The following is a 15,000-nucleotide window of genomic DNA, read 5'->3' as shown; positions in this document are numbered from 1 at the left end:
GGTGAGCCGGGCATTGCACACTGAGGTGGTGGTGGTCATCTGTCAACACATATTTTCCGCAAAGACTCTCACGGAGCGCGGATTGTTTTGGATTTATGTTTTTTCAGCAATCAAGAGCTTGTTTGCTTATTATTGTGCATGTTTATTTTTTCTATTATAGTTTATCACATATTCACTGGAGGCTATTGTTAATTAGTGATTTTGAAATTTAGCGCACCAATATTTGTTTTATATATATTTTTATGTGGTGTCAGTACAGTACAGTGACAGTAAATAGCTGCAGTTGTTTTTAATTTAATTTAATTAAATTTTTTAATTTAGTGTTAAAGAGGAAGTAAACCCTAATGGGTTTACTTCCTCTTTGATTCCCTGCCAAGGTAAAAGCATAATGGACTACTATGCATCGCATAGTAGTCCATTATATGTCACTTACCTGACACAGGAGCCAGCGAAGTCACCGCTGTCCCCTGTAGTTCCGAGCGTCCATCTTCTTGGTGGGTCTCGCTGCTCTGGCGCTGTCATTCGCCGGAGCAGCGATGATGTCACTCCCGCGCATGCGCACGGGAGCCGACACTCGCGGCATATCGCCGCGATCTGCGGCTTACCCAGTGCGCCTGCGCGCTGCTGTCTACGGCGAATGCACCGTAGACATCGGTGGCTCTCTTTAGGTAAATATCTCCTAAACTGTATAGGTTTAGGAGATATTTCTTGGACCTACAGGTAAGCCTTAATCTAGGCTTACCTGTAGGTCAAAGTGTTTTGTAAGGGTTTACAACCACTTTAATTTATATAATTTTCAGTTCTTTCATATTAGCGCTTAAGTAACCACATTATGAAGTTACATTGTTATATTCGTTATATTCTTTTCTATTGTTTATTCTATTCTATTCTTTTCTATTTTAATCAAATTTATTCTATTCGAAATGTAAATTTCGGAAGATGGGTATATTCTGTTTTATAGATTTTTTTCTATTCTATTCTATTCTTTTCTATTGTATTTCAATTCAAATTTATTATATTTGAAATTCGAATTTCAGAAGATGGTTATATTCTATTTTTTATTCTGTTCTATTGCTTTCTTTTCTATTCCATTTTATTCTGTTCTTTTATTTTCTATTCTATTTTGTTCCGTTTTACTATAGTCTTTTCTATTTTATTATTTTATTTTCTATTCTGTTCTATAGTTTGTTTTTTGGTCATTGATTTTCTCGGGTTTAGAATCTATTGGTTCCTATATTTTCTTTAACCACTTGCCGACCAGCCGTTGAAGTTTTACTATTGTATTTAAATTCTAATTTATTATATTTGAAATTCGAATTTCAGAAGATGGTTATATTCTATTTTTTATTCTATTCTATTGCTTTCTTTTCTATTCCATTTTATTCAGTTTTACTGCGGCAGAATGGCACGTCTGGGCGAAACAACATTATGTTACCTCGCTTCGCCCTGTGGCCACTAGGGGCGTGTGCGAGCTGCTCGCCCCCAGAGCCAATGCGAGTGCACGGTGGGCTTGTGACACAGCGAGAACCGGGATCTGTGTGTGTAAACTCATAGATCCCGGTTCTCTGAGGGGAGAAGAGACAGATCGGCTGTTCATACAAAGTATGAACAGCGATCTATCATCTCCCCTAGACAGTCCCAATTCCCCCTTCAGTTAGAACACACAATAGGGAACACAGTTAACCCCTTGATCGCCCCCTAGTGTGACCTCTTCCCTGCCACTGACATTTTTACAGTAATCAGTGCATTTTTATAGCACTGATCACTGTATAAATGACAATGGTCCCAAAAATGAGCAGAAGTGTCCGATGTGTCCGCCATAATGTCACATGCCGATAAAAATCGCAGATCGCCACCATTACTATTAACCCCCCTAGCGGTAATCCCGAGTCTGGCTCGGGGTAGGAATATACTGATAGGAGCGGTAACACCGAGCCAGACTCGGGATGGCTTCGCTCGATGCAGGGGAGGACACAGGGAGAGTTACTTACCTTGTCCCCTGGATCCAGCGATGTCCGCCGCGCTGTGTGATCGAGCTGTCCTCCGCTCGATTCACAGTGCCGAATGCTGCCGAGCTCCGTTCCCTGCGGCGTTACGGAGCACGGGAGCGGAGAACGGCGGCAAATTCAAAAAAGTAAAAACACACAAAACACACACAGCACTGTAATCTTACAGATTACAGTGCTGTATTAAAAAATACACACCCCCTTTGTCCCTAGTGGTCTGTGCAATGCCCTGCATGCACTTTTATATTATAAATACTGTTTTTTACTGCCTGGAATTTGGAGATTGTCCATAGCAACCAAAAAGTGTAAATTTTTCAGTGTTTTAGGATTTGATTACATTATTGAATAATTTTTATTATTCTTTATTATATTATAAACTTTATCATACCCGGGATGTCTGCTAGACTCTGTTGACTCTGCAGACTCTGTCTCGGTTTGAACAGATTTAAGAGCGTTATTCCTAAGAATTACAGGACTACAAAATAAAAGCCAGATTTCCGTGCAAAATAATTGTACTGCTTTCAGCACCTTATTCCAGACTGAATCATACCGCCAGGGAGGTTAAAAGATTTTTAAAAAAATAATAATAAAAATGCTGTACATCTATCCCCTATTTCGTAGACGTTATAACTTTTGCGCAAAACAATCAATATACGCTTTTTGCAATTTTTATTACCAAAAATATGTAGGAGAATACATATCGGCCTAAACTGAGAAAAAATTAGCTTTTTTTTTTTAAAAAAATGGGGATATTTATTAAAGCACAACATATTGCGTTTATTTCAAAATTGTCGCTCTTTTTTTGTTTATAGCGCAAAAAATAAAAAAAACGCAGAGATGGTCAAATACCATCAAAAGAAAGCTCTATTTATGGGGAAAAAAACGACGTCAATTTTGTTTGGGTGCAATGCTGAACGACCGTGCAATTGTCAGTTAAAACGACGCAGTGCCAAATCGCAAAAAATGGCCTGGCCAGCAGCCAAATCTTCCAGGGCTGAATCGGTTAAAAAAAGCAGACCTTTGCACTGAGCTTTGAAAGGAGATACAGAAACTGCTGCATGCCCGGCTATTGCCTGCCTAGTGAGAATGCAAAGTGCCACGGACTAGAGAAGAAAACCTTTGGGTGGGTGACGTTGGCAGTGAGTACACACAACTCTTCCATGAGACTTTTTAGAATAGGCCAGTATGAAAAACAAACTGCAGACTTGATAAAACTAGTCAAGAAGCTCTATTACTAGATTTGCTGTAAAATCTCACAAATGTGGTCTTTAACCACTTGCTTACTGGGCACTTAAACCCCCCTCCTATCCAGACCAATTTTCCGCTTTCAACGTTGACGCTCTTTGAATGACAATTGCACGTCATACAACACTGTACACAAATTACATTTTTATAATTTTTTTCCCCACAATTAGAGCTTTCTTTCTTTTGGTGGTATTTGATCACCTCTGCGGTTCTTATTTTTTGTTACGAAAATGTAAAAAGACCGAATTTAATATATATATATATTTTTTTTATATTTTGTTATAAAAATTTTAACAGGTAATTTTTCTCCTTCATTGATGTACGCTGATGAGGCGGCACTGATGGCCACCGATAGGTGGCTGTGATGGGCACTGATGGGTGGCAGAGATGGGCACTGATCGGTTACACTGATAGGCAGCACTGCTAGGTGGCACTGATTGGCACCACTGGTGGGCATTGATAGGTGGCACTTGTGGGCATCGATAGGTGGCACTGTGGGCACTGGCAGGTGGCACAGATAAGGCATAATTGCCTCTTCCTCTTCAGGACCGATGTCCCTTGCAGATGAGCTGTCAGCGTGAGGAGAAAAAAAAACGATTACCGAGCTTTTGTTTACATCATGTGATCAGCTGTAATTGGCTGACAACTGATCACATGGTAAGGGGCCGGGACCGGATCAGTGATCACCCGAGTCTCGGTGATCACAGCACGCTCCGCGCGTGCCTTGCAGGGCGTGTGCACAGGGGAGGTCGTCATATGATGGCCTCCCAGAAATTCAGGTCCACGCTGTGGCTGTCATTCGGCTATAGCGCGGATGCCAAGAGGTTAAAAAATGAATCACCACACATCTAGCCGTGAATATCGAATTGTGTGCAATGCATGGTCATTCTCTGAACATTACTTCCAAAAGGCATTCATTCAGTTTAAACTTGCTCTCTGGAGAATTGCAATGAGGATCTGGATTAATATCACATCCTCAGCACCTGTCCATCATCTTGAAGCGATGTGCATTATTACCAGTTCATTTCAACATCAGTACACCAATTTAGCTTAAATATAGTTACAGTCAGGAGGGAAAAAATCGAATTTAAATGGAACATATTATTTTCAGACTGCTTAATATACTTAAAATTACAGCCCCGGGGAAGAATTTGGTTTTAACTCCACTATTTCTGCAATCGGGCAAGTGACTGTTAAAACATAGACAAGGTTTACTATATACGCTCACCGGCCACTTTATTAGGCACACCTTGCTAGTACCGGGTTGGACCCCCTTGGACCCCCTTTTGCCTTCATTCTTCGTGGCATAGATTCAGCAAGGTGCTGGAAACATTCCTCAGAGATTTGGTTCTACAGCGGCAGCTGGTATTTTTTTTTGGGGGGGGGAGCATAAATCAACCACCCCGCCGCCTGCGCCCCGAGCCCACCCTTTTTTTTTAAGCCAATTAGAGCCTCTGGTTCTAATTATGTGCTTCAAAAAAATACGCCCCCTCCCCCCCATTGAAATCCATAGTCTGGCGCCCTATATGTAGATCAGGGGGCGGAACGCATGGATAGCGGGGCGTGGCACCCGTGTGCCACTAATGGGCGGGCCGCCACTGACCACATCCCAAAGGTGCTCAGATCTGGTGTGTGTGGAGGCCATTGGAGTACAGGGACCTCATTGTCCAGTGGTGAGATGACTGGAGCTTTGTGACATTATCCTGCTGGAAGGAGCCATTAGAAGATGGGGACACTGTAGTCATAAAGGGATGGACATGGTCAGCAACAATACTCAGGTAGGACGTGGGGTTTAAACAATGCTGAACTGGAACTAGGGGGCCCAAAGTGTGCCAAGAAAATATCCCCCCCACACCATTACACCACCACCACCATCCTGAACCGTTAATACAAGGTAGGATGGATCCATGCTTTCATGTTTACGCCAAATTCTGACCCTACCATCTGAATGTCGCAGCTGAAATCGAGAATCATCAGACCAGGCAAAGTTATTCCCAATCTTCTGTTGTCCAATTTTGGTGATCCTGTGCAAATTGTAGCCTCAGTTTCCTGTTCTTACCAGACAGGAGTGGCACCTGGCATGGTCTTCTGCTGCTGTAGACCATCTGCTTTAAGGTTCAACGTGTTGTGTGTTCAGAGATGATATTCTAAACACCTTGGTTGTAACAAGCGGTTATTTGAGTTTACTGTTGTCTATCATCTGGAACCAGTCTGCCCATTTTCCTCTGACATCAATAAGGCATTTTCCTCCACACAACTGCCGCTCACTGGATATTTTTATTTTTTTTCAAACCATTCTCTGTAATCTCGAGAGATGGCTGTGTGTGAAAATCCCAGTAGATCAGTTTTTGAAAAGACCTGCCTGTTTGGTACCGACAACCATGACACATTCAAAGTCACTTAAATCCCCTTTCTTCCCTATTCTGATGCTCAATTTGAACTTCAGCAAGTCGTCTTCACCACGTCTAGATGCCTAAACGCATTGGGTTGCTGCCATGTGATTGGGCGATTAGAAATTTGTGTTACCAAGCAATCGAACAGGTGTACCTACCATATTTGCCGGTGTATAAGGCGACCCGGCGTATAAGACGACCCCCTAATTTTACAAGTTTTTAACCACTTGCTTACTGGGCACTTAAACCCCCTCCTGCCCAGACCAATTTTCAGCTTTCAGCGCTGAAACACTTTGAATGACAATTGCGCGGTCATACAACACTGTAACCAAATGACATTTTTATCATTTTTTCCCACAAATAGAGCTTTCTTTTGGTGGTATTTAATTACAGCTCGGAGTTTTATTTTTTGCTAAACAAACAAAAAAAGATGCAAAAAAAAAAATCATGTTTAACAGTTTGTTATAAAATTGTGCACTGATAGGCTGCACTGGTGGGCACTGATAGGCATAGTTAAGGCGGCAGTAATAGGCACAGATAAGGTGGCACCGATAAGGCAGCACTGATGGGCAAAGATGGGCACAGATAAGATGGCACGGATGGGTGGCACTAAGGGGCACTGATAGGTACCACTGATAGATGGGACTGATGGGCACTGATAGGTGGTACTGCTGGGCACTGATGGGCGGCACTGATGGGCACTGGTAGATGACACTGATGGGCACGGATATGTGGCACTGGGGTGCAGCAACGTTGTTGAGGCAGATTGTGGGTGGCACTGTGGGCACTGATGTGTGGCACTGTGGGCACTGTTGGGTGGCACTGTGGGCACTGCTGGGTGGCACTTACGGGGGGCACTTATTTATTCCTGAGGGGGGCAGGTGGGCACTGGTAAGCTGGCCGTGATCGGGACTAATGTCCCGATTACGGCCGCCAGTGATCTGCTTCTTTTTTTTTTCTCCTCGCGCTGTCAGCGCGAGGAGGAATAATAGCCAATTACCGGCTCCGTTGTATCACATGATCAGCTGTCATTGGCTGACAGCTGATCACGTGGTAAGGGGTCGGATCCGTGATCAGGCGAGTCTCATATACTCGCCGATCACAGAGCGCGCCGCGCGCCCCCCTCAGGGGGCGCGCAGGCCGCTCCCGCACGGGACGACGTCAATAGACGTAGTCCCGGCAAAGGAGGTCCGCGCTGTAGCCATCATTTGGCTATAGCGCGGGTCTCAAGTGGTTAAGATGTTTTGTCCGTACTCACCGTTTAAGATGACCCCCCCCCCCCCCTTCCGAGGCTTCCAACGCTTTATATCCTTCTTCTTCGTTCTTGGTGGAGCCATTTCCTTCTTCCTGGTGCTGGAGCCAATCATGGTGAGCTATGTATTCTATTAATAAATACAAAGCCTGCTTGGATTGGCAGAGGCTGTAACATCATCAGCCCGCGCCTCTCTGACTCTCAAAGCCAATCCAAGCAGGCTACTGTATGTAGCCTGCTCGGATTGGCAGAGGCTGTTACTCCAATCCGAGCAGACTCTGTACTCATCGCTCACTGGGATTGACTCAGCGGTATATACTGTATGTAGCCTGCTCGGATTGCAGAGGTTGTTACTCCAATCCGAGCAGGCTCTGTATTCATCGCTCACTGGGATTGGCTCAGCGGTATATACTGTATGTAGCCTGCTCGGATTGGCAGAGGTTGTTACTCCAATCCGAGCAGGCTCTGTATTCATTTGAATGCATCACTCACTGGGATTGGCTCAGCGCTATATACTGTATGTAGCCGAAGTTAAAAATTGACCATAACACCCACGAAAGACAGCAAGCTATCCCTAGTCCAGTGCCGACTCCCCACTGAATACAACAGCTGAACCATCTATGATCACTCTTAGCATTCTGACATCTTAAAAATAGGGACATCTTTCTAAAACATAAAAAAATATAAAAATGTAAAAAAAAGTGTAGAGCTGAATAATAAGAATAAAATGTGTTCATCCAGCCCTAGACCCCTGTAATATTGTCATTAATCTCTTTAAACGGTTTGCTGTACACTAATCATTGCCTCCATCATGGGGAAGGGAGGGGGAGGGGGGGGGGATGTTCCACCATCATTAGCATGTTTACAGAAATTCCACGTAACCCCAGAGGAGAAGTTCCATCTCTAGAAGTGACACATGAGGTGTTAAGGTGATCTCCCAGCACAGGCTGTTCCAACGCCTGCTAATAATTCACAGAGAAATTCCCCAACAGGATCAATCGGATGCAGGAGGATGGCAGCAGAAAGCAGGAGAGGATTAAAGGAAGACTCTACACCACTGGATATCCCTGTCACAATGAGGAGCTGTTGATATGCCGAATATATTGCAGAAAAAATAACTTTTACCTTTAGATTATTATTTTTTTTTTGCAATGGATGCACCGCTCATAGGAAAACCCAGTGAAAGTTTATATCTGTGACACCTGCCCTGAGGGACAGAACAGCCCACAAAGAGTAGGGAAAGCTTCAGGACAACATAATTGTCAGGGCTGGGCTCCACCCTTTGTTCTCTGAGCTGGCCGCTCAGCTGTCGGCTAATTGCCAGCTCCCATCTCTCCACAGTTACTCAGCTGTTGATGATATCCTGCTCGCCAGTCCTGCCTACTTAAGCGGTCCAGTCCAGGGGAGCTCTGCCTTCGCCTTGGTCAACATCACAGAGACACTCTCCTGCATTCCTGTTAAAGACTTGCTTGGCTGCCATCCCTTCTAGCTCCAGATCCTGCTTGCTGTTTTACTACATTGATCCCTGACTTCTGGCTTGGCTGACTATCCATTCTGGTTACTGAACTTTGGCTATGTTTTGACTATGTTTGTTCTTTTTACTTTTACTATTTAACAAGCGTGATTTAACTGTACTTCTGTCTCAGCCTGATTTCATGGTTTCTGACAATAATGCGAGTGTTCTGTGGTCTTGACTTGCTTGGCAATGGCCTGCTGCAGAGGAGGAGTGACCTTAAGCAAGGCATACAGACAGTAAAAGAAGGGCTGTGAAATTGTCAGGCAAAGTCATAATATCTATAGTGAGCTCGTCTGGTAGTACAGGCTGGTAAAGTACTCGCTGTAATCTCCAACTACGAAAGTTTTTTTCACAGTAAGAGCTGTGAAAATGTGGAATAGACTCTCTCAAGAGCTGGTTCTGGCCAGCTCAGTAGATGATGTAGCCCTGATCTTTAGGCAGGGTTGCTCTTTGCCAAGCGATAGTTGCCTTGGCCAATTGCTAGGGGGTAAACTGACTTCGTCCTAATTTTGGAATTGCTGCAGTTCTCTCTTCCGTCGCTAGATGGCTGGGTACCTGGCGACATTAGATAAGACAAGGGCATTGCAAGGACAGATTAGGAGTATATAGGGTATCTCAGCCAATGGGCAGGGATTTTCTAGAATCCCTTGGGTTGCTGGGACAACCTATTTATTTGGGTGGAGTCAGGTGATCGGGGTTCTGTGCCACCTGGAAGGCTGTCTGGGTGGACATGTGTCATATTTCCCTGGGCTAGGCCAGGCCAGAGTCTGAGGTCTATCCTGGGGGCATCTGGCTGCTGGGGGCATCTGTCTGCTAGGTTGTCTGAGGGTCTATGCCAAAGCAAGAGTGCAGTGTAGGGTTGGGAATGTGGCCTGCAGTCCAACCAAAAGTGACGGCCAGAGAACCTGTCGTGGTCGGAGGTAGAGGGAAAGCTGTCGCCACTAAAGGGCCATCCACCTTATTACCAGGGACCAGAGTGAGTAGCTGAAGCTAGCACCAGAGCAGTATTCTCACCCACCAGGGACGGTGAAGAATTAGGAAGCTTCAGCAGGTGTCAAGCCAGGGACCCAACCAGTGGAGGTGACACTTGCAGAGCAGTCTTGCGAGCCAAGCCAGGAACCAAGCAGGCCAGTGGGGTGACGCTTGAGGAATACCTGTGAGTGCCAAAGCTAGGAACCCACCAACGACGCGGGGGTGACGCTTGAGGAGGATACTGTGTGAGAAGATTGGAAGGAGTCCAGGGATCCAGTGGCAGTAGATCAGCAAGACTAGTGAGAGAGACTGGGAGCTCAGTTGAGAGAAGATCTAGAAGAGGAGATTGTAGAGGAAGTAAAGGAGTTTATCACAGCTTGTGTTAGAAACTGTTCTAAGACTGTTGCCATAGGAGACAACGATCTTAATTGTGCAAAATGGGTGTCTTGCTGCATGCCTTTCCCTGCATGGCTGTCAGCCTATAGAATTCTCAGAGTCTGCCCAATTAACATTGCAACAACTAAAAGGGTGTCCTAGCCCTAACCCTCTCTCCTACAGTTCTGTTTAAGAGAAAATAAATCTCTTTGCATTCAAGAAGTGTATGACGCCCATCACTCTACCTTACATTGCACACACCATGCCTTGTAACCCACTCTACACAGAAGGATGTCAGCTGTCCCCAACTCTGGAGGTCACCATAAGGCCTAGAGAAGCCCGGGACTTGGTTACGATTTGTTTTAAGAAAGGCCTGGATTCTTTCCTAAAGGAAGATGCATATACTTACCTATTCTCTGATCTAGTCATGTGATCTCTCCGGTGGCCAGCTTCATAGGATAGGAGAGAGAGAGCAGACAATGGATTCAATATCTGGGCGGTGACGTCATCCACAGGCTTACTATAGGGCATCTGTTGTCGGCTATCCCTCTTCTTCCCTGAAGCTGGCTACTAGGAGTTGATAATGTGAACAGACTTGAGCAACTTGAGAGTAGGTAAGTATGTAGGCAGGTGTAGGATGACCTCCCTACACTGGTGGTGCTATCTGCAGCCACCATGTAGGGGGAGGGGAGGACAGGAGGAACTCCAGGAGGAAGGACAGTATAGGGACTGTTGTCATCATTGCTGTGTGGAACCTCTCTGCTTCAGTGTCTCATTGCCTACAGCCTATCAGCTGCCTCCTGTGTCAGCTGCTGTAGGTCCTTGAGCATCGCTCCCCGCAAGTACTGCAAAATCTGTGAGTGTTACTGCCTGGTTGAAACCTTTACATAGACTCTGTTACGGTGTGTTTGGAACGTTCTTGACAATGCACTCCTTTGAAAACCTATTGCCCAGCCTTACTCCCGCCTATATGCATCTTCCTTGCTCAGGGCAGTTAGAATAGGTGTTAGAAGGGGGGTGGGAGCAGTTTTAAGCTTAGTTATTTCTAGACTTGAATTTCACTTTGAAGTGGTTCTAAAGCCTAAAAGGAGTTGGAAAGTGTCAAGGTTTTTCACCTTAATGGAGTCTATGAAAGGTGAAAAAATCTTCTGCGCTACTCCCCAGACCCCCCCTCCCCCTCCCTCCTTTTTCTTACCTGAACCCGATCGTTCCAGCAACAAGCACAAGCCCAGCAGCTCCAGCCGCTGTCTTGGGTGCTCATTGGATAGATTGATAGCAGCAGGAGCCATTTGCTCTTAATGCAAGCTAAAAAAAGAACCTGTCTCTTGAAGAGTGCTACTGTATAGGATAAATCCTGTGAACATACCTGTCTGTGGTGACAGTGTGTGTTACAGACGATTATTCTAATATAATTAGTATTGTTAAAATTACGAGTTCCTCCTACTCGGTCCAAGGGGGTGGTGATAGCTAAAGGGTTAATTGTGTAGCGGCCTTAACCCTTTGCAGGGCGGCCTTAACTTTTTGGGCTTACCGGTTACCTCCGCTTGGCTTGTTCTTCCAAGTCTAGGGGTTCCCAGGGTTGATACTCAACAACTTTGGACACTGACACCAATAAAGTCCTTTTGAAAGGTTTTTATTTGCAGTGGTAACATCCAACAACACATTCTCGTATGGGAACAGAGGGCAAGGGTGAAGAAACTCAGGCACCTTGAACTGCAGACAAAGTCTCTGGTACCACCCAGAGAGTAGCCACTCGCAGCTGGGCACTTCAAGGCTAAACAAATCTCTAGCCAGAGATTATGGCAATCAGCGCTTTGACTCAGAACTTGTGAAATCTGACCTTGAACAAGTTGTAACTGAAGGTGAACAGGAACCTTTTTCCTCAGTACCTGGAACATTCTCCATCTCCTTGGCAGTACTGGAAAAAACGTGAATTCGTCAGTGTCCTTCACAACTCAGTAACCAGGCACTTCTCAGGATGCCAGCTTGTTGGCCCTCCTCCGAAGAGTCCTCCCCCGGGTCACTTGCACGGGCTGCAGTGCTCCTCCAAGCCAAGAGCACACCCGGACGCCTTGAATCCTCCCTCAGTTACTGCACCTCTGACCAGCCGGTTCCGAGACTCGGGAACAGAGGGATCCTTACCCCAGACCAGGCGGGTCTATTGGGGTTAACCAACCGAAGCATGTTGCGGAGCAACGAACGCTCCCGTGACCGGGACCCCTCGCGAGGCTACCCCGGTCTAGAAACAGGAACAGACCGCTAGGGCCTCACAAACGAACCACCAGAACACGTGACCTCAACATCTTAAGTACCCCTCCCCAGACTCCTCAGCGGGGCCCGGCACACCCACTGATTGGCTCCCAGGAATCTGATACCCAGAACGTCCAACCAGGCCTGGTTCTGGCCTGTCATGTGCACCTTACTGTACACATGACCAGGCAGAACTCTAACACAGCCCAGCCAAACTGATGTCAAAGTTAACCTACGTAATTAACCCTCAGATCCCCATTACCGTTCTGAGGCAAAAAACTAAATTTACACATGAATGACACTTTGTCCAAAATGTCATCTGCGACAATTGATTAATGCAGGCCAGTGACAATCGCTTTCAGGCTGCTGGCACCTGCTGGCACCTAGATTGTAGTTCTGCAAGCATTGTTACGCAAGTGACAGCATGGTGTGAGATTGACCAGTCCTTTGTCACGCGTTAGTAAGGAGGGCAGGGATCCGATACCCCTGTTCGTCACAAGGGATAACCCCTTTTTTTTATTTGGATTTGTAATGGAAGTGAGACATTTAGACTGTTCTAAGAAGGCTCTAGTGTGCTTCGTACTGACTCACTGCTTAATATGTGGATTTATGATGGATGTCTTAAGAATCTTTGCTGTGCTTCAGCCTAGGTGCCTCGTGCACATACAAAAACACTTAGAGACATTTCAGACCTCCCAAACACTTCCACTAGACGTGACACCAAGACAGAAATCTTGGAAGCAAGAAGACCGCCATCCACTAACACCATCAAGGTTAAACTGACTAAGGCATTGTGATGTGTGATCACATGGAATCTGTTAACACTTCTGCATTATCGTTCTCTGGCGCTGGCACCGGTGTCACCTGGCCCCCGAGCACCGCTGCCCTTAATTCATCCTTTAAAGGATCTGCCACCAACAGTAACTTAAACAAATGTTCAGCTCTTATCAGTAACGACACAACATAGGAGAGAAAATCTGGGAGCCCAACCATGAAAGTTGCAATGAAAGCACCAAGCCCGACAAGCTAAGAGCAGTATTTCAGGCCCCACTGAGCAAAACACGGGGCGTCTACGTGCCTGCAATGCTCTGTGCTGTGCGGAAATAAACAGGCTGCTAAAGAAAATAACCTGCCAGGAGATAAACAGACCTGCATTCACGATTCCAATACTCCCGGCAAATATTTGATGGCATTATGCAAAAAGAACTTTAATCTCACTTTACATAGTAGCTTTGGGCACTATATTATATAAGATGCATAGCAGAAATTTTCAACCACTGGTACACATTCTCTTAGCAGTTTCTCAACGGAGATGTATCTAAATGCACAGCAAGTTCACCTTGGAGAGCTGGAGTTTTGCAGTCATTTCCCATCAATAACACAATAGTGTCATTTATTAAGGTTAGTGAAATATAAATACAAACACCTCCAATACAACACAGTGCACAACAATCCGGCTCCACACTTCCGGGAAACACCCGCTGGTGGACACCAGTACTGCGGAACAAGGATCAGACAGTGCCACCAGCAGGTAAAACCTTTCCTGACAGTTCCAGCCTGCCAGGAGACACCCTCTGGTGGACACCAGTACTGTAAGCCAAAGGTCTGATAGCGCCTCCAGCAGGTGGAACCTTTCTTGACACACAGCTCTTACTGTGAAGAAACTTTTCCATATTTGCAGATGAAATCTCTTTTGCTCTAGGCGTAAAGAGTGCCCTCTTGTCCTCTGCGTTGACTGTGAAGTGAATAACAACACCAAATTCACTGTAGGGACCCCTTATATATTTGTACATGTTGATCATATCCCCCCTTAATCTCCTCTTCTCAAGAGAGGATAAATTAAGTTTCTCTAATCTTTCCTCATAGTTGAGGAAACTATCTGCATCCATTATTTGAGTGGGGCTTCATCAGTCCAGTTTCCTCCAATAATCCAAATAGCACTGGTTGGTTTACTGTTGTCAGATCCAAACTGACTTCCCAGTATGTGCAGGCGTATGTACTATAATGCCGCATACACAAGGTTTGGATTTTCCGATGGAAAATGTTTGATGGGAGCCTTTTGGTCAGAAATTATGACCGTGTGTAGGCTCCAATCGGACATTTTCCATAATAATTTCCAACAAACAAAATTTGAAATCTGGATCCCAAATTTTCCAACAACAAAATCTGTTGTCGGAAATTCCGATGGTGTGTACACAATTCCCGACGCCCAAAGTTCTACGCATGCTCAGAATCAAGCAGAAGAGCCGCACTGGCTATTAAACTTCAATTTTCTCGGCTCGTCGTACGTCACTGCGTTCTTGACGTTCGGAATTTCCGACAACATTGTGTGACCGTGTATGCAAGACAAGTTTGAGCAAAAATCCGTCTGAAAAAATTCCATGGATTTTGTTGTCGGAATGTCCAATCGTGTGTACGCGGCATTAGGCTGCAAGCTCTTCTGGTGGTAGGGACAGCTATGGTCAGAAGTATTCTGTTATGTACCCCATATGCCCTGTGAAATGTTACAGAGTTAATCAGGTTGAAAAAAAAGAGAAAAGTCCATCTAGTTCAACCATAAAAATAAATAAATAAAAAATAATATCATACAATCCCACATACACAATCCTTCACCCACAGTTGATCCAGATTTAGGTGAAAAACAACAGCAAAGCATGATCCAATTTGCTACAGCTAGAGAAATTTTTTTTTCCTGATCCCAGAGAGGCAAATCAGATTTTCCCTGGATCAACTTTACCTATAAATGTCAGTACCCAGTTATATTATGTACATTTAGACCTCCCAAACATGTAATTTCCACTAGACGTGACACAGAGACAGATATCTTGGAAGCCAGAAAACTGCCATCCACTAACACCGTCAAGGTAAACTGACTAAGGCATTGTGATGTGTGATCACATGGAATCTGTTAACACTTCTGCATTATCTTTCTCTGGCACTGGCACCGATGTCACCTGATGTCACCGATCCAGGCCTTTCTTAAAGCAATCT

This window comes from Lithobates pipiens, unplaced genomic scaffold (genome assembly GCF_037356315.1).
Source record: "Lithobates pipiens isolate NorthernLeopardFrog02 unplaced genomic scaffold, aLitPip1_a1.2 Scaffold_28, whole genome shotgun sequence".
Taxonomy (NCBI): domain Eukaryota; kingdom Metazoa; phylum Chordata; class Amphibia; order Anura; family Ranidae; genus Lithobates; species Lithobates pipiens.
This window is presented reverse-complemented; position numbering follows the sequence as displayed.